This window comes from Sesamum indicum, linkage group LG9 (genome assembly GCF_026168435.1).
Source record: "Sesamum indicum cultivar Baizhima isolate 11 linkage group LG9, ASM2616843v1, whole genome shotgun sequence".
Lineage (NCBI taxonomy): Eukaryota > Viridiplantae > Streptophyta > Magnoliopsida > Lamiales > Pedaliaceae > Sesamum > Sesamum indicum.
This window is the reverse complement of record NC_142665.1, coordinates 14,252,494-14,271,168: the sequence shown is the minus strand read 5'-3', so window position 1 is coordinate 14,271,168 and position 18,675 is coordinate 14,252,494. Positions and strand designations below refer to the sequence as shown.

The 18,675-nt window shown below is 32.7% G+C and overlaps 1 long non-coding RNA gene across 3 annotated transcripts; it reads right to left on the bottom strand.

Annotated features, from left to right (window-relative positions):
• Window positions 1-2,161: 2,161 nt before the first annotated feature.
• On the bottom strand, window positions 2,162-7,021 carry LOC105171229 (uncharacterized). Of its 3 annotated transcripts, XR_016067178.1 has the most exons (7): window positions 6,624-7,021; window positions 6,430-6,516; window positions 5,584-5,669; window positions 3,767-4,862; window positions 2,613-2,740; window positions 2,460-2,518; window positions 2,162-2,198 (listed from the first exon to the last, which is right to left on the bottom strand). It is a non-coding gene; the product is annotated as an uncharacterized LOC105171229 (long non-coding RNA). The 3 variants fall into 3 exon arrangements; XR_016067177.1 differs by having other exon boundaries at window positions 2,162-2,518; window positions 5,584-5,978; XR_016067176.1 differs by having other exon boundaries at window positions 2,162-2,518.
• Between the last annotated feature and the right edge of the window lie 11,654 nt (window positions 7,022-18,675).

Below are 18,675 nucleotides of genomic sequence, written 5' to 3'. Positions count from 1 at the left end.
AAGGAGCTATCACAACATTAATTACAAGACATGCTAGCTCTAAACTTCACACAAAAATTCATTCACCACAATAACACGAGTTAATTCTCATTTCTATAACTTCCAACTGTGATTTGTCAAAAACTATTACCTATCTTATACTACCACTCCCACTCCCACTCCCACCCTCAAGAAAATTGGGGTAACTTAACATCACTACAGTATGCAATAAAATCTTTTCCAATCACTTGAAATAAGAACGCACAGGAGCTTTAAAATATATCTTATCAGATTCCCCCAGATCAAAACTATGACCGACCCCAAGCATGTCTCAATCCAAATACACGAATTATCCAAGTAGCAATTCTCAAATTTCCTTTCATGTCACTCAAGTATAACCCCTATACTAATAAGACTTAATAGTATAAGAAGAGCCAATAGTATTGAGACAAGCACTTAAAACCCACATACAACATTCAACACACAAGTATCCCATTGATTTTATCAAAATAAAATGAAACAAGTCTCAACACTCTCACAAGGATATCACTGTATCACTCCACTCATAAAGTGTTTAGGAATTTGGGTTCCACTCAGATCAATACATAGAATGCCATTACCATAGGCTTGCTTGTGAATCAAATCTCCTCCACCAATGAAATGAAAATTAATACATGAATCAAAGGGTCTTTCCATGGGTTGTAATGGGGTTTAGGACAAGGTATGGCAAAAGATAGGCCGAATTGTGGCTTATCAATTCAAAGGAGTGATGCCGACCTAGTTGCTTATCCTTCCAACCTCATTGCCCTTCAACTCGATTCAAGAGACTTGAACAATCAAACACCTCGAATTTTTTCATTTTCTGTTTCTGTTTCTCTTTTTTTTTTCTCAATCTTTTCTTCTTTCGTTTCTTTTCTTCTTCTTTTTCTTTTTTTCTTCTTCTCTTTATTCTTTCTGTTTCATCATTTGTTTCTACATTTCCTTGTTCCATTTTTTTTTTCCTTGGGGCTAGGAGTGCATCCCTCGTATGCAACTTCATTTCATTCACTCATTTTCATGTCGATTTACAAGCAACCAAGCCAACACCATTCCCTTGACTGGGTTCAAAAATTATTTCAGGAGATAATCAAGAAAGGGGTGAATCAGCTTATAACATGGTTTAACCAGCAAAAGAAAAGCCAAGGCTCAAATGAGTTTTTCTATGGGTGAATTCAAGGTAGGTTGTTTTGAGGTAATGGGGTATTCCTAAGTGCCCTTATCACTTTCATGCACCAATCTTACAAGAATGTGAACTCAAAATGTATTACACAAGCAAGTTCTAGAATGACACACTAAGTTTGATGCCCTCAATCAAAAGAAATATAGGAGCACTATTTAAATAAAAGTGCTTTGATCCGAAAGCTCACATAAAGGCTTTTGTGTTGATTCTTGAACATTGTTCATTTGATGCGATCAATGGAACACACTTCACACAACTTTTTTTTTTTACATGCCACCAGTGCTAGTTTCTCCTACTTACTCGACTTATACCAGAAATTCTTATTAATATAAGGGAAATCACAAGACAACAATCAAAAATTCAAGTGCTACTATAGGATAATTCGCATATTTTTCTCAAGACACTAACATCCTTCACAAGTTTCAGTGTTCAATAAAAATTGTCAACCCCCCAAATAAATTTTTTTAGTCCCCACACATCACACATTCCAACACATTAATTCCCCGATTAATCTAATTCAATTGTCACAATGAACATTGGGCTCCAATCTCTTTTACTTTATTAAAAGAAAGATTGTTTGTCAAGTCACTCTAATCCAATACGAGTAATATGTCATGATACAAAGAGAGCACAAGCAGCAACAATAAATCAAAGTTTTGGAAGTTCCTAGTCAAATCTTCCTTTATTTTCTGAAACAACTCTTTCATAACTACGGTCTACAGAGATTGTGCCTCTTTATGATCTAATTCAAATGTCAAAATGTATTAATGAGAAACAATGAGCTAAAGAAACTAAAGAAAAGATAAATTCGAGCATAGAAAATCTTATATACATGTAAGAATTGCGAAACATACCTATTAATCGCAAACCAAAGATAAAAAATGCAGCAAACTTCATGCACCTCACAAACAATAATCATGAAAATTATTTCGATATGGCTGCAACTATCAAGGGGTGGACATGTGAGGCAAGTGCCATGAGCTCCACCAGCCTACTTTATCTGCATTGCATTGCTCATGAAATTGAGGAAGTATAGTAGTAAGTATACATATGAAACAATGACTAACCTGTGACACTAAAATAAAACTAAGAGCATATCTGCATAAAGGTACCAGTTGCTTATCTCAATATAATTCTTATATAGTGTTCATGCAAAGTAATGATCAAATTTTGCAATGCCTTTTTTTGGATTTTAAATGTAAAACTCAAGCACCCATGCTTCTCAAAATCCCGCTATATGTAGTTGGAATAAACTCACAACCTTCAAAATGCTCAAGATCTTCATCAGCATTAGCAGCCTCATTTTGAAGCACCACATTCCTACATGATAATTGAGTTTCAACATCAACTTCAAATAATATCTCTTTATATTTGTGATAATGAATACATAGTTTATCCAGCAAAAGTAATCTACCAAAGAGGAGGCCGTGCTCTAAAGACTTCATATTCAAGCTTTTGACCCAGCACACATGCTTTGGCACATATCGAATATGATCCGCGTATATTGGCACATCAAAAGGACCATGTTTCTTTCTTAGCAGCCTTGCAAATGATCACATGAAAGTTCGCATCATAAGTCACAGCCATATTTTTCATTCCATGTTCTAGAGAATGGAACGCCACTTTATCCATCAACTTTTGATCAGCTAACTTGGAAGAATTTCATAAAACGTAATTTTCAAGCAACAAATTATCTTTAAATAGTAGTATCAACTGCAGCAAAGAAAAGTGTAAAAAAAAAGATGGCAAAAAGTGCTGAAATATAACAATTATGGCCAGCCGCTGCACACAGATCATACTTAACATCAGATCATATGAACAGAAACTGTTGAAGGCACTATTTATAACTTCTCTTTCATTCTTAAGAGCCGTAATTATACTAGAAGAAAAGGAAAATCTATATACAACATAAAGAAGAACCAATGCAGAATTTTGCGTTTAAGAGAAATAAAGTACCAATAAACTAAGCTAACATCAGAATTCATAATTGATCAAAGTCTTATTGTTCCACATGTATAAACACCGACCCATTAGAGCAAAATGTTAATCGTGTTGCAGCTAACTACTAAACGTTTAACAAGCAACCGTTTCAATTATTCAAGCTCTGCACCTTCAATTCTCTCCCCTAATTTCCCTTTCTCATATTAGCTAGCTCGCAGAAACATTCAACTTACAATGCTGCACAAGCAATGCAAGAAAATAAAAAATCTAAAGGATACATGAAATTATATCACATGGCATATTTCAACCAACTTATTCCGCTTCTGTCACATCCTCCAGTTAATTGTTGTTTATTATACTCAATAAGCAGTACTATTTCCTGAAGTGCCCCTGTCCCCAACCATGAAGGGGAGAAGGTTGGTTAAGAAAGAAGAAATGAGGGTTAACACACCAAAACCCCAACATTCCTTCTCATCTTTTGTTTCTTCTTTTGGCTATCCAAAACATCTACGAATAGCATGAAAGCCCGATAGCACCACTAAATCACCAAAACTAAAAATAGAATAGTATTTAGGAAAATGAAATAAACATGGAGAGGATTTACTATGAACACAGGAGAATCCTTACTTGTCCATAGCTAAAAAATTTGCATTGTCTGCAAAGCTAACGATTTCCAGCAACCATCAGAATGCAGCAGCAGCAGTGCATGCAAGCTGTATGTGCACTATGATGAAGCTTTCCTTCACTAGAAAATATTGTTCCACCCAGCTATATAAACACAGTAAGTTTGAGAACCAAGAAACAGGAGCAGCAGCCACAATTCTTCTTCATCCGTGTGAGGAAAAGAGTCGCACAAAGAATGAAATAAAGGCGTAGGACACGACATAATAAACTGAAATTGTATACATAGGTAAATGCACATAAAATTGTGATATAGTAGGACAATGACAACAATATCAAAATTTGATAGATGCTAAAGTAAAACGAATCCTTGCTTACAACACTGAAAAGGACAAGCAAACTTCGCAATTTTGACAACAAAATTACTTTGTGCATGAACAGCAGATGCTTTGATGCATTGTTAGAAAGATCAGTTTGGCCAGATGCCTTCAGAGCTCTTTCCCTCATCTTTTTTGTGAGGTCAATTGCAATATTTTCCCTTGCAGATTTTCTTAGCATGGACAAGTAACTGAAACTAAGACAATAATTCAAGTAAAATAGTGGGACAAATTACCTCACAACTCGCAATCTACAGTCTCATAATCAAACAACCACCAAACTTACCATTCCCCAAGTATACATGATTTTGATGTCTTCTGAATTTGTGGGTGGCAATACAAAATGTAACCTTCCCCTTACAACAAAGGGCAAGCCCACATATAATAGCTTGTGAAACCACGCTTTTTGCAGATTTCTAAGTATCCAATCTTTAAATATAAGAATATTATGGGTACTAGCGCACCAGAAATTGCAACTACAATGTAGCAAAAGAGCAATGAGTTTAGAAAACTTGCCAAAATTTCATGGTACACAAATGATTGCAAAGCTTCTTCAGTCACTGCTTTGACCTCTGGACTCAAACACTTAAGTAAGTCTAGGTAACATAGGTAGACTCAGTGATGATAAGTTAAGCTGCTGGCATTCAGATTCAAATTCTTGATCATACATCTCAAATAGCCACACTTCAACACCTTCAATTTTCTGATTGAAATCATAGTATTACCTGGAAGATAGAAACCATTTGCACTACTACATAAAGTAGATTTTCTTTATTAAACACAAGATATTTAACGTGGCATTTTAAGGAACAAATCTCCAGTTATCTATTTTTTGTTTTGGTAACCCAATCTTCTACAAACCTTCACCTACCGATGATAATAAATAACAATAGAAACGACAAGAATACTAATAATAAGAGGTCCAACTAGGAAATCTAATAATGTTCAACTCAGTTTACTCTAGACTTCAATTCTCTAATAGAATCACAAATTAATAGCTTCTCCATTGATACTTTGATTATAAAGCTTCACATTTTTTTTCTAGAATTAGAAAAAAAACTTAACATAACTTATTCAGACTAAGATTGTTTAAAATTCTTTCACATAAAATAAATGCAAGTTGCATTATTTTAGAGGGCAAATACAATACAAGGGTTTTGGTGTGGCTGATCATAGATACAGGAATGAAGTTCTCCAATACCCTTGATTTATCTGCTACATGCTTCTGTTGTTCTAATTTTGAGTTTCCACTTATTCCAGAATGTTGGTTGGGCTTCAGGTTCTTTAGGGCATTTATCTGGGTTTGAAACAACATAAGCGCAGCAAGTTTCAAAAGAAAAGCATGTCAATGAACAATAAAAATTCCTAGCAAACCACATTTGGAAATAGTAACTTCTATTGAAGATAGATAAAAGCTGCAAGGCTTTATCTAACAAGAAAAATCACCTGAACTTAGTGTTTTGTGCTTCTCTTGAAACTTAGTCAGCAACAGCTCCCTCCTTTGGCCAAGATTCTTGCACTCAATGCCATAACTATGCAACAAACAGTATAGGTAGACTCAGTGATGGTTAGTTAGGCTCCTGGCATTCGGATTCAAATTCTTGATCATCCATCCCAAATAATTGATCAAATAAGTTCTTCAACATTTAGATAAGCTCCAGTTTGATTTGTAATTGCCAACTTAATGATTTCCATAGGATCTTTTATTTGCCTAAATTCCATAGGGAGAAGGTTGACTCCAAGATTTGGAAGCTAATAGTAATAGCATCAATGATGTCAGCTTTTAGCCTGACATTTCTGCTGCTAGAAATAATATTCAGACACTCCTTAGCCTTCCATATCTGGACACAGATTCCAGAAAATTGATCAATTATTTAAATAAAGATGCGGACCAAGGAAATTTTGACAGCCAAAATTTGCCATGACTAATATAGTAAAAGAAGAGTTGCAAACAAAAGAAGCATATATAAGGAGGGTGGGTTGGTTCCTAATTAATGAGTAAACAAAGGTCATTTAAAGTGATTTCACAATTTCAAATGAATAAACATTCGCTGAACTAACTTTAAGACACAACCCATAACAGATATCACTTTCCTCCTTTTTTTCTTATCAAAAGTTTCATTCCTCATGCCAAAGAAAATCAAGATTCAACCAAAAAACCCACAAATTAATCACAAGCAATCCCAGATTAACAAATGTACACATCCCCCAAAAATTTCAAGCTAAGTGACACCATAAAAGTTAAACAATTGCAGAAATATAAAAAAATTAGGAGCTAAGAACGACACTTACAGAGATACAAATAGAGAGAAGAGAGAAGTTTCCAACTTAATTTCTTTTCCCTTTTTCTTGCGCTTTCTTCTCTACTGCTCTGCAAACCTTGAATAAAAGAAATAAAAAATCGAGAGGTGGAAACATGTGAGTGTGGATTGACGGTGGGCTCGAGTAAAATGGTGGGAAAGAAGAGTAGTTTTGAGGGTTTTTACAAGTGGGGTTTTCTTTCTTGGAATTTTGTGTTGCACCCACCTCCATTGCTGCTTCTTCTGGGTGTGCTGATTGGTGAACGAACACATCTTCGCTTCCATCAATCAGAGTAATAAACCCAAATGAGACCACTTAACATTCTCCTTTTTCACATCACCCTCTGCCAGTGGTACTAAACCCTAACCCCTCTGTTGATCTTTCCTCTCTGTTTTTAAGGGTTTTTTGCAGTGGAACCCTTCTTTTGCCTCTGCATTCCTTCTATCTTTCGGGGTTGAGAAATAAAGAGAGGGAGGAAAGGGGAAATGAAGGTGAAACGGTTTGATGGTGGGAAGGGTTTTTACAAATGAGAGTAAAGACGGGTGGGATATCAAGAAAATTTCAATCTCCTCTCTTTATTCAATCTTTACACCTTGTTTGATTTCATCTCTGTAAATCTATGATATATACATTTTCTTGGAGAGGTGACGAATTTAAATATATTATTTTATTCCTAATAAATACAATCAAGAAAGGAGGTAAAAATGATTTATTGTGCATTGGAGAGTTGTGGAAAATTAAGGAATGAGTCTCAGAGTATAATTTTGATATTCTAAATATTAATTAAAAAATCTATTTTTCTTCATTAAATAGGAGGCTCTCATGTTGTATCTATCATATATTTCATATTTAAGTATATTTTAGTATTATGTAAAATAATCTTTGTAATTTTCTTATTACTTTTTTACCCTCCAAATTTGGTATAGAGAAATGATTGTTACGAACTAATCAAAATTCTTGTCTTAAGTGTTCCTTTGACCTTCTCATTGGATAGATCAAATCTCATTTTCAGTCCAAATGTAAAATGTATTTCTTACAATTTGGTTTGAAAAACAACATGATATATAAAAATAAAAGTTAATATTAAATTGATAGTATGTTCGCAATTTATAATAACAAGTAAAGTTAATATGTTATTAATGGTCAAATTTAATATTATTTATGCAATATAAAAGATGTATAGAAAAGATAAGACATCATTAAATGAAAATACTCTAACCTAAGTTTTATTGAGATTGAAAAAATTACGGAGCATAAATTATACATATGACATTGTTCTTGAAGGAAAAGAAATTATGTACTTACTAAAAGTTTGATAATCAACTCAACAGTATTGCGTATATTTTCATTGTTAAATTTCCTACATTGAAAGTTCATCTTACATTTTATTGGGTTTATACTTAATTTCTTAATAGATTATTCTGATATAAAAGGTGGCAAGACTTATTATTGTAATTATATAATTGATGTAAATAACGATAGATTAATTCATATTATTGACATAATATGTTTTCTATAACTCCCAATTAAATAGTATATCATAATTTTATTTTATTTTCTAATTAATAATATGTATTTAGTTTAGTGGTTAATATTTATGGCGTACCAAAAGTTTCTTCCATTAAAAATGTTCTATCATAAGTATGAGAAAGCAAACTTTAAAACAAAATTTACTTTTTATTCTCTATTTGTCCATTTTTTTTACAATATACATCTACAAATATACATGTATATACATATGTATGTAATGCAATTAATACTTTAGTTTATTTTTGGAAAAAAAATAAATTATTATATTCAATAAATAACAAGCAGTAACCATTATGTTTCTACATCACTTTTTTTTTTATTCTTAAGTATATGTATGTATATATACAATTATTAGTTTAATTTATTTTCTGGAGATTGTGTTTTGAAATTATTATAATCAATATATTTTTTAAATTATTATTCAATAAATAACAGGCACTACCATTATATCTCTACATTTTTATTCTTTTCTAAGAACAAGAAAATGTTAAATTAATCATCTTAAGAATATTATTATATAAATTAAATGTTGTCCGAACCCAGAATCTAGGTCTCTTTTGTATATAGGATACTTAACGGACCATCAATTTTATATCTTTATTTGAGCATATGATAAAAATTCCAATAAATTGTCCTCGTACTTAAGTTGTTTTTGTACTGTTGCTTTCTTTCTGCAAGAGCTTATATAGTTCCATCCCTGACATGCACCAAGGGAAGAAGTAACACGAAGATAAAGTAGACTGTGGATGATCATGTGCATCTTCTTTTCCTGCATTTTTCTGGAATAGTAATAATAACAAACAATAATACTAATTTGTAGATGGGTTGAACTAGCTAAGGGTGATGTTGTTTCAAAAAATTAGTAAACATGATTCTAGCTTGCAGGGACTGTCACGTGTCAGCATATGTGTGGATTCTGATTATTCTGTGTACATACATAGTAAGTGAAATAACTTTTGGGCCTCCCAATTTACAGTGTTTTGCTGATTTGGCATGACTAAATTCTGCTGCGAATGGTATGAAGGATCACCTATATGAGGAGTGTTTAAAATGTTGTTTGTAGCTGAATATACTGTGGATAGAAATATGGGGTATGCTTTTAGTAAGTTAGAGATAGAATCTGAAGATGATAGTTCAACTGAGGAGACTGGTGGGAGTCCTTGGTTCGATAGAAAGCTGGATTTTTCAGACCATGATATTGCTCAGCTAACAAAGCTACAATCAGGGCCACATGAGAATTTGAGCAGACTTCTTCCAGGGAGACATCAGTTTCCCGTTTCAACTACAAAAATGCTGGCAAGTCGAGCAGCAAATCTTTGAGGAAGAGGAAGGTTCTCATCAAGAGATTGTCTTCATGTTCTGAGTATATATCTGCCTGTAATAGTCTGTGGTTTGTGGATCAGATGTCCATGACGGCTTATGCTTCACAATTTTCCTCTGATGGCTCCCTTTTTGTTACTGCATTTCAGGTACTACTGCTTACTGAAATAATGAGCTTAAAAACAAATAAGAAGAAAAGTCTTGTTTTTGATATTTCAATTATACTTATAAATTCAGCTCAGAAGTTCTTTTGAATTTATGATGATGATGTTTAGCTGGAACTAAATTTTTGCATTTTTCTTGTTGTACTCTTCCAGCACAACCCCCTGCACTGTTGTTGCCTCCACTTCCACCACCTTTTGTCTGGAAGACCTTGACAATCCCAAATTTCAGGGACGTTATCTTTTTCTTACTTTTTGTTCCCTTGTTTCAGTGGGTTTGTGTGCATATGTTGAGGACAATGTATATTCTTGGGAGCGGGGGTATGTTCAATGTTGTGCTTTGTGCTTTTGTGATTGATTTTCTGGGAGGTGGTTTGATAATCATTGTGGCACGATTCTTGCGAAATTGGTTGTGTTGTTGAAATTTGAATTAATATTTGGAATGTAGATGTGTGGGGATTCAAAATTTTTACTTGGGGGTTGACATTTTTATTGAACACCAAAACTTGTGAAACAAATAGTGTCTTGAGAAAAATATCTGAATTATCCCATGGTAGCATTCGAATTTTCAGATTGTTGCTTGTAATATTCCTTAGATTAATAGGAATTTTTGGTATAAGTCGAGATAAGTAGGAGAAATTAGCACTAGTGGCATACAAAAGAAACAAAAAAAAAAATGGTGTGAACTGCATTCCATTGACTGCATCAAATGAACAATGTTCAAGAATCAACACAAAAGCCCTTTGTGTGAGCTTTTGAACCAAAGCACTTCCATTTAAATAGTGCTTCTTCATTTCTTTTGATTGAGGGCATCAAATGTAGTATGTCATTCTAAAACTTGCTTGTGTAATACATTTTGAGACCACATTCTTGTAAAATTGGTGTATGAAAGTGATAAGGGCATTTAGGAATAACCCATTGACCTGAAAAGAGCCTACCTTGAATTCACCAATAGAAAAACTCATTTGAGCCTTGGCTTTTCTTTTCTCGGTTTATAAGCTGAATTATCCCTTTTTTGGTCATTTCCTAAAGTCATTTTTGAACCCATTCAATGGCATGGTGTTCGCTTGGTTGCTTATAAATTGACATGAAAACAAGTGAATGTAATGATTCAAGTTGCACCCAACGATGCATTGCTAGTCCCAAGGAAAAGGGAAAAAAAAGAGATGAGGAAATGAAACAAAAAAAGAGAAGAAAAGAAAAAAAGATGAGAAAAATGATGAAATAGAAAGGAAAAAAAGGGAAAAAAAAGGGAAAAAAAGAAAAGAAAGAGGAAAGATTAAGAGGAAAAAAAAAATTCAGCAGTTTGATTGTTCAAAGCACTTGAATTGAGTTGAAGGAAAATGAGCTCGGAAGTATAAGCAACTAGGTTAACATCACTTTGACTTCATAAGCCATTCGACCTATTCTTTGTCACACCTTTTCCTAAACCCCATTACAACCCATGAAAGACCCTTTGATTCATGCATTAATTCTTATTTCATGATGGTGGGGATTTGATTCACAAGCAAGCCTATGGTAATGACATTCTATTAATTGATTTGAGTGGAATCCAAATTCTTAAACATATTGAGTGATTATTGTGTCATCCTTCTGAGAGTTTTGAGACTTGTTTAATTTGATTTTGATAAAGTCAATTCCAAATTCTTAAACACTTTGAGTGATTACCCTTCTGAGAGTGTTGAGACTTGTTTCATTTTATTTTTGATAAAGTCAATGGGATATCTGTATATTGAATGTTGTGCTACACCGTTACTAGTGCTTATTCTCAATATTGCTTATCTTTTCTTAAACTATTAAGTCCTAGTAGTTTAGGGGATATGCTTGACTGACATGAAAGGAAATTTGAGAATTGCTACTTGGATAATTCGTGTATTTGGAGTGGTACATGCTTGAGGGCAAGCATGGTTTCGGTGTGGGGGGAGTCTAATAAGATATATTTTAATGTTTCTATGCATTCTTATTTATGCAAACAACCTCAAGGTTATTTATGGTTGACATGGGATGAAAACTTTGGATGATTACCTTATTTTAATCATCTTTATGTGCCTAAAGGATTTTATACAAGTATGTCCAGTTCCTGTACGCTAGTTCACCTTCCAACGGGTGGAAAATTTATAAGAAGGGTGGCAACAATTTCGTGTATGTTTAGAACTTTCTATCAATATTCTCCAATGTGTCGATGAAAGTCTGTTTACTATGCTTGTATATGCATCTGGTAGTCTGAAAAATCTTTTTCTTCTTTTTTCCGTTCCTTTTTAAATGGCTTGTTAGAGATTTTTTCATTCCTTCTATTATATTTGGGTGCATAACACTCTGCCACACTATTTGCAAGTCGATGATTGAGTTCCTGACTGATGTTCTCGACCACAAGGTAAGATTTATGCTTAAATTTATCTTTGTTATGTTTGTTTTAGCTCAATTGAATTAGGTGCAAGTCTCTGTAGAACTTAATTATGAAAGACTTGTTTCAGAAAAATAAAGGAAGATATTACTTGGAACTTCCAAGACTTTGATTTATTATTCCTTATGCTCTATGTATGATGACATATTACTCCTATTGGATTAGAGTGACTTGCCAAACAATCTTTCTTGTAATAAAGTAACAAGAGATTGGAGCCCAATATTCAATGTGACAATTGAATTAGATTAGTCGGGAATTAATGTGTTGGAATGTGGATGTGTGGGCATTAAAAATTTTTATTTGGGGTTTGACAATTTTTAGTGAACACCGAAACTTGTGAAGGAAGTTAGTGTCTTGAGAGAGATATGCGAATTATCTTGTGGTAGCACTTGAATTTTCTGATTGTTGTCTTGTGTTATCCCTTAGATTAATAGGAATTTTTGGTATAAGTCGAGATAAGTAGAGGAGACTAGCACTAGTGGCATATAAAAAAAAAATTGTGTGAAGTGTGTTCCATTGACTGCATCAAATGAACAATGTTCAAGAATCAACACAAAAGCCTTTGTGTGAGCTTTTGGACCAAAGCACTTTCATTTGAACAGTTCTACATTTCTTTTGATTGAGAGGATCAAACTTAGTGTGTCCATTCTAGAACTTGCTTGTGTAATACATTTTGAGTTCACATTCTTGTAAGATTGGTGCGTGAAAGTGATAAGGGCACTTAGGAATACCCCATTACCTCAAAAGAGCCTACCTTGAATTCACCAATAGAAAAACTCATCTGAGCCTTGGCTTTTCTTTCTCGATTAAACCACGTAATAAGCTGAATTATCCCATGTTTTGGTTATTTCCTAAAGTCATTTTTGAACCCATTCAAGGGCGTGGTGTTCGCTTGGTTTCTTATAAATTGACATGAAAATGAGTGAATAACAAGGAATGCACTGCTATCCCTAAGGAAAAGAAAAAAAGAAACGGAACAAGGAAATGAAAAACAAATGATGAAACAGAAAGAACAAAGAGACGAAGAAAAAGGAGAAGAGGAAGAAGAATAAAAAGAAGAAAAAAAGAAAGGAAAGAAGAAAATATTGAGGAAAAAAAAAGAAAAAAAGAAAGGAAAGAAGAAATGATTGAGAAAAAAAAGAAGAAAAAATGAAAGAAAAGATTGAGAAAAAAAAAAAGGAAGAGAAACAGAAGAAGAAAATGAAAAAATTGGAGGTGTTTGATTGTTCAAATTACTTGAATCGAGTTGAATGGCAATGAAGTTGGAAGGAGAAGCAACTAGGTCCGCGTCGCTCCTTTGAATTCATAAGCTACAATTCGGCCTATCTTTTGCCACACCTTGTCCTAAGCCCCCTTACAACCCTTGGGAAGACCCTTTGATTCATGTATTAATTTTCATTTCGTTGGTGGAGGAGATTTGATTCACAAGCAAGCCTATGGTAATGGCATTCTATGTATTGATTTTAGTGGAACCCAAATTCTTAAACACTTTATGAGTGGAGTGATTACAATGATACCTTTGTGAGAGTGTTGAGACTTGTTTCATTTTATTTTGATGAAGTCAATGGGATACTTGTGTGTTGAATATTGTATGTTGTACTGCAAGTGCTTGTCTCAATATTGTTGGCTCTTCTTATACTATTAAGTCTTATTAGTATAGGGGATATACTTGAGTGACAGGAAAGGAAATTTGAGAATTGCTACTTGGATAATTTGTGTATTTGAATTGAGACATGCTTGAGGGTAGTCATGGTTTCGGTGTGGGGGAATAAGATATATTAAAAAGCTCCTATGCATGCTTATTCGAGTGATTGGGAAAGATTTTATTGCATACTTTAATTATGTTAAGTTACCCCAATTTCCTAGAGGATGGGAGTGGGTGTGTAAGGTAGGTGATTAGTTTTTTACACGTCACAGATGGAAGTTGAGGAGTGTGGTTTAACTCTTGTGTTATTATGATGAGTGGATTTTTGTTCAAAGCTAGCATGTCTTATGATTAATGTTGTGTGTCGTCTTGTGCCCCTTTATATACTACTTTTATGTTCTTTTATTGTTCCTGATATTTTCTTTACAGTTACTTTCTACTTAAAAATTTGTTTAATTATAGTCTATGGTTTAGTTTAGAATATGCTAACTAATATTTTTAATATAATTAGTAAAGATATTAATTCCATATATATATTTACATGCTTGTAATATGTAGTTATTTTATTTATTTCAGATGAATGGATTCATGAGATGAAAATAATGTATAAATGTATGACAGTATGAGGATAGAAATCGAATTTGCACTCCTGATCTTGAGTTCAAAGTTGCATGCTATAATGTTGGTGATGAAGTTTCATTGATGTGCAGTGAGGTTCCGTCTATGGCTCCTTAAGCATGGCTGGTATATACTGAAACAAAGAGAGGTTCTGAACATGAGCAAGGACTATTTTCATTTGCCATTTGTGGGATTTTGTGTTTTGCTTGTGCTGCTATTGAAGCAACTGCTCATTATCTATTATTAGCCGATTGCAGCACATTTAATTATTGGGGTGCTAGTGATGATGACCACGATCACATCAGACATGCAAAGTCTCCCAACATAAACCTTGGTTTAGGTATTTTCTCCCTGTTTTACTCATAAAATGGTCTATTGAAAATTTACAATTGTATAGGCATTCCTTTTCTTGTAACATATTGGCTACTTTTCCTTAACTAATTCGAAGTTCATATTTCAATGAATATTTGCTTGGGCAAATGTGGTAGTGCTGCATCCATGGTGTCAGGATTAGGTTTATCTCATGTAACAAGTATTAACTACTCTTCTACTTTTCATAGAAATTCTATGACTGTTGTATGCCCATATGCTAAAAATGAAGTGTTGGCTATGCAACCATCCCAAAGCTTCAAAGTTTGTGGTGTGAGCAACTAAATGACTCTTGGTTTGAGTAACTAAGCTCCAAAGTCTAATTATACATTCTCTTTGCAGAATATTAGTATTGGTAAGCCTAGTTTGCTCATGGTGATTTTCTGGTGCAACATTCACTTTTGGATGTAGTGCATGGAGAACTTGTAGTGTTCTTTTCTTTTTTAATCTATTTATGTTGAAAATATGACAGTAACTTATGATTTATACTTTGGTGTGATCATTTGCAGGTTTGGTAAGAAAGAAACATGGTCCTTCTGATATGCCAATACCTGCAGATCAGATTCGTTCTATGTGCCAAAGCATGTGTGTTGGGTCAAAACCTCGAATATGATTCTTCATCTGAGTCGAGCACTGAGCGAAAGAAAGTCAGAGTATCATGCAGTTGTTGCTGGCCAAGCCCATGTTCCACTTTCTAGGAGTGCTGAGACTGTAGCATCCCCTGTGATCCATGTGATTATGGCAGCAGTGGCAAGACATTCCTATGGTGGAGACTTTTGCTTGAGGACAAGATAAGGTAGTACTTTCAGTTAAAATATGTTGAACCAAAGGGCACCAATTGTTTACCCTTTTTATTTATTCTTTTGTTATACTATTAAAGTACTACATGTTTATTTGCTTTTCCCAGTTTAGCGAGAACGACTGCTGGTAGAAACTTTGTCTGCCATAATAACATTAACCAAGACATCATCATAGTCGAATTTTCTTGTGGAATATTTGTTAATCCTCCTTGTTTTGTTTTCTAGGGAGTCAATCTTTTGGAGAAGTATGGCCTAAGTCCTCTAAATTGAAGGGAGAACAACACAAGGAAATAGTGGGACGAAAAAGTTGGCAAAATCTTCATTGGTGAGTTTGTGGTTTCTATGTTAATTGTTAGCTTACATTTATTGGGAACCAACTAGCAATTTTAGATAGTATTGGCTTTTACTTGTTGGGAGTATTCTTTTGCCATGAATTTTTGAGTTGAACCTCGTGGATACACTCCGTGACCTAGAGAATTTGATCACTTCAGCTCTAGAAAAGATCTTCATCTTGGTCTCTATTATGCATTTGTGCTGCTGCCAAAGGATGCTATAATTTTCTATGTGATCCTGTAGACTTTTGGAGCATGGATGACATTTCTGAAGTCTTGGTGGAACGATGCAAATGATTCTGAGTATGAGTTTTTGGTTTGCAGTCCATAAAAAATTGACGCTAGTAAATCTAACACAAAAGTGCTGAGTATACAATCAAGTTGATGAGAGCAATCCAGGAGAAGTGTGGTTGTTAGGCCTAATGGAGAGTGAATATCCAGATTTCAGCATGGAAGAGAAGTTAAATGCTTTTGTTGCGCTGATTGATCTACTCAGAGTTAGTTCCAGTATCAAAATGGAGGTAATCCTTTTATTTTTGTTTAATAGCTCCTTTATGCATTTTGTTATAAGGGTCAGTATGTTTCTTCTTCTCTCTACACAAATATCTTGTTTGCAGTTTCTAATTTGCGATTTTGCTTTTCGAGTGTTAACTGAACATCTCTACAAGTATGTGAACATATGGGCCTCCAGCATTTTTTGAAATGGCATTGCCTTATGATGATTCTACTTCCTGGAGTAGATAGTTAATATATTTTTCACATATACAGATGATAACAAAACAACTCTTATAAGATGGGAGTGTGAGGTAGGTGAGAGTTGACACATCACAATTAGAAGTTCTAAGAGTCAATTCAGTTCTTTGTGGCTTAATGTATAGTACGGACATAACATGTCTGTTGTATGCCTCTTTATTTGTGTTGCTAATAAATATTTCACTATGGATCAAGAGAAGCTTTTAGGTATAAAATATTACTTTTCTTCTTTGTCAATTTGAGAGTCAGCTTACAAGCATTATTTTCATCCCAAACACTGATGTGGAGTTAAGCTTAACTGCTTAAATTCACTTCTCTGTAGAAAGAGATACTGTTTAGATTTAGCAAAATGATGAAAATGTTAATGTTCCTCTTTATCAGCGGAACTGGAATTGATGTGCTTGGATGATTGTATAGATGTTAAAAACTCATCTAGCATTGATTGTGCTGTTTCTTAGGGTGTACGTTAGAGTCTTTCGACCTGGAGAGAGACCATGGGCTCTGCCATTTGGCAGGCACCTTCCAAAATAGGCTTCTATAACTCATAATTGAACCGACATCTTGGAAAAAGTGACTCGCCTTGTTTCTCATAATTGGAATGACATCCGAAAAAAAGTGACTTGCCTTGCCTTTTATAACTCATTCTGATACATGCCTTGTTAATTAAAATTCATGTAAATTGAGAATTAATATGTTCTTGCGGTATACACTATGCTTTGCGAGCTTGGACTGAGCTTGAAGCTTCTCGATTTTACCACTTTTTAACAACAGCCTTGTAGCCACGTAATAATACTTGGCAGGGAATGAAGACAGTGTATTAATTATTTAAAATAAAATTAGTAATTATATTATTTTTTTATAACTAAATATTTATAAGATAGATGGGGCATATTTATGGGAATGAATTATGCATGGGGAGCTTTGAGAAATGCATAATAGGACATAGGGGGTGAATAATTCGGTTAACGGCTTGAGCTGAATAGATTATATATTTTAATTTTACGCTTTGTCTACTCGGTTCCTTAATCCTCAATTCTTCATAATCAAAATAAAATATTTATTACTATTGTAGTTATCTAATAACAACAATTTAGTATAAATGCATTTATTTATAAATGGATTGTTATTGTGTTGTTTTGATTTTAAAGAACATAATATTATCATTTATAAATATATATTATTTATCCTAATTTAAATTTTTATTGAGTCTGTATAAATATGGAGTTAATTTAAATTATAGAATGATCACATGTATTAAATTAAATACTTATTAGGAAGGGGATGTATTTATGGGAATGAATAATAGATTTTTTTTTATCAAAATACGAATTATAATTTAAATTATTTTATTAATTTGTTATTAAAATTTTAAATAAATTTTTATTTAATCTATTAATAAAAAATTGTTATTAAATTGTAAAATTTACCAATAGTTGAAAATTTAAATTGAAAATTTTACATGAATTTATAAATTTTTGTTTTTATTTATAAATTAATAATGAGAATTTAAATTAGTATAAATAATAAAAAAATAAAAAAATTAATCTTTTAAACATTAAGTTATAAATATAAATAAAAGATTTATAATTTTACTTGACAATTTTTTAATTTAACTATTTTTTTAATTTATTAATTAATAATTTAATATTCTAATTTTAAGAGGGGTAAATTACACACAGATTCAAGAAGAAGATTAATAAATAATTCAGATTCGGTAAAAATAATATAAAAATATATGAGGTGATATTTTTGGCCCCTTAATTAAATATGTTTATATTTTAATTTTAAGAGGGGTAAATTACACACAGATTCAAGAAGAAGATTAATAAATAATTTAGATTTGGTAAAAATAATATAAAAATATATGAGGTGATATTTTTTGCCCCTTAATTAAATATGTAATTTAATATAAAAATTCTATAAAAAAAATAATAAATTAATTAAAATTTATTAAAATCCAATCAAGTCGGTTAACCATGTCAAAAAATCGAATTATGTTAAAAAAAGATAAAAGGAAAGAAAGAGAAGACGAATGAAGATGGTGGTGGCCAATTTAACTATAAATAGAAATTGAAAAATTAATCTTTTAATTTAAAAATTTAATGATTTATACTTGGTAATTTTTAATTTAATGAGGTCTTACTATTCATTCTATTTTCACACCCCCTCTACCTTTTGTCATTAAATATTTACTTATAAATATAATTAAAAAAATAAATGATTAATTTATAAATTTGAAATAATTTATGCAAGTGTGATAATCTAATTTTTATAATCTATTAATTAAATAATTTAGAATTTCCAT